Genomic DNA, 2,656 nt, shown 5'->3' on the forward strand with positions numbered 1-2,656 from the left:
ATAAAATATATCTGTAAAAATATCTCGGTTAAAAACATATTCGTAAAATGTCGGACAGCCAAAACACACACAAAAAAAGAGATTTGGTCTAAATTTCGCTGGCATGATATGAGTTTTCTGAACTTCGAGACAATTGAAAGTATTCTTCCAGAGTTGAATAGACTAATTCAAGGAAGATGGATAGCGATCTAATGGAGATAAATCCGATAATTTAAAACTTTATTTGGCGTCAGCGATTTCTGTAAAATATCTAAGAAAGATAGCTCATAATCTATCTATTTACTATTATTTAAAGAACTTTTATGTGTGTCTGTGGGTAGTAAGTTCGTTCCCTATGGGTTCGGAAACGGCTGGGCCGATTTTTTTTTTTTTTTTTTTTTTTTTTTTTCACACGAAGATACTTGATGTGTTTGAAAGTGGCCTCACGTAGATTTTGTATCGGAATGCGTCCGATAAGTATCGAAAACATCCGAATAAAGAAGGAAATCCGATTTTGACCCAAGTCAACATTTTTATACAATCTGTGCATTTGAGAAGTATTATCACCGCACAAGCAGAAAGGCTCAGTTTATAAAATCAACTGTAGATTCTTTTATAAGAAGCACGTTCGAAATGGATGCTTCCTTTTAGAGCATAATTGAACCAAGATGCTTGAGTCTTGCATTTAAAAATTTTATTCAAGCAATTATATAAGATAATTTTATAAAATCAACAGTAAGTTCTCGACAGTGCAATATACATTACAATGTGTTGTGGATTAAATCACCGCGGGAAGGCATGTCAAGCTTCCTCCCGGTACACCGCGATTGGTCCTCAACTAGAGCAGTCAATGAATCGAATTGATTAAAATGGGCGATTCAATCGATTTCGATGATAATAAAAGTATGGGAGGGTGGAAAATTTGTTGATCCTCATTCAATCCCGGACAACATCGGGTCTTCCTACTAGTTATTGAATATGCCTGACTGGCAGGAAAACATGAAATAACAAAACGAATTGGGGCTTAAACAACAGAAATGTGTAATCGTTTTGTTCTACTGTGTTTTTATGTAAAAAAAATACGGTATAATTTCCATTTGCTTTAAAAAGCATTAGATGCGAAATCTTGCCATTTTTTAAATCTAATATATAAAACTCACTATGTCTGTGTATCTGTCTGTCTTTATTTATTTATTATTTCAAACAGCATCTCCTTCGAAAAGCAAGGTCACAGAGCGGTGTTAGGCGCGCCAAATGATTTAATTTTTATGGACTGTTCTTTTCTGGGTCTTTAGCCGGTAAAAAAAAAATGGCTGCTAGGGAGCTAAAATTGAAAAAAAAAATGCAACTTGACTGGCGTAAGTCGAATTAAAGTGTTCTTGTACGCATGCAGAAATATGCATTTATACGTTAAAGTTGGTTCTTTTTAGCTATTCCTTGTTCATCTGATGATAGCTCAAACGGTAGTGATTAAGGGTGAAGCGTAAAATATTTTAGTTTCAATTTCTACTGATGGAACCCAAGTCATAGTTTTGCTTTTAATTTTGAAATCACTACCATTGGGTACAATATATTAAACAATAGACAATTGGCTCTATAATAATAAATATGAAATCAGCATGAATTAAAATACCACATTTAAGCGTATTTTATGACCGGCAACGCCAAGCACGCTGCTAGTGTGGGGATAAAGAATACTAATGGTTCTTTCAAAGAATGTATGTGAGCACTGGTCGGAGAAGAATCATCATCATTCTTGCTATTATATAATCGCTAGATTATTACATTCTCGCGTGTATGTATGTATTTGTGTATGTGGCTATGTGTGTGTGTGTGTGTGTGTGTGTGTGTTTATGTATGTGAGTGTGTGTGAATGTGAATTACTTAAGATTTCTACCCAATCATGTCTGACGGAACGAGAACATTGATTAAATTCTGTGCAGATTCCAGGGAGGATAGAAAGATTCCTGAGTGCAACGAGATGAACCTGAATAAGGTCGGTGGTTACATCGGCCGAAATGTTATGCGAATAATCCAAATTAAATGCTTCATTCGGTTGTTAAAAAGATTAAATCAAAATAATAGCTGATGAGAACCGGTGTCTGTGCGTAAAAATTTTGTGGCAAGAGTTGCGCAATCTGCAACCACACCTCTCCTGGGTCGATATTGTTGAATACCAGTGACAAGTAGAGGTTCAGAACGACTGGAAATAATGCCGAGATAAGCGGAAAGCATATACAGCGCCTAGAATTCCCAAATGGTCACCCATCTGGTATTAGCCAGGCTCAACGTTGCTTAACTTCGGTGATCTGATGAGAACCGGTGTGTCAACGTGATTATGCCGTATCACTATATAATAGGTATAACACTATATAATAGGTATATCACTATATAATAGGTATAACATTATATAATAGGTATAACACTATATAATAGGTATAACATTGCACACATCCAAACGTTTTTGCGTAATCCCTTATGTACTTTCAAAGTGAGTACAGGGAGGCAAAGTAGTGTTTATACGTGTTTATCTTATTGGGTACGATCACAAAATTTGAACGTTTATATTTATAGCCAGGGGTAATAAGTAGTGTTGGGACGATTACTTGAAATCGGAATCGGGAATCGGAAAAATCGGAACTTTTGGGATATCGGAATCGGAAAAATTTGTGCATAT

General features: G+C 35.5%; 1 pseudogene; it reads right to left on the reverse strand.

The window, feature by feature from the left end:
• Nucleotides 1-2,211: 2,211 nt before the first annotated feature.
• Nucleotides 2,212-2,328, reverse strand: LOC145277340 (5S ribosomal RNA; annotated as a pseudogene).
• Between the last annotated feature and the right edge of the window lie 328 nt (nt 2,329-2,656).

Source organism: Euprymna scolopes, chromosome 5 (assembly GCF_053919585.1).
Source record: "Euprymna scolopes isolate OS-2025 chromosome 5, ASM5391958v1, whole genome shotgun sequence".
Taxonomy (NCBI): Eukaryota; Metazoa; Mollusca; class Cephalopoda; order Sepiida; family Sepiolidae; genus Euprymna; species Euprymna scolopes.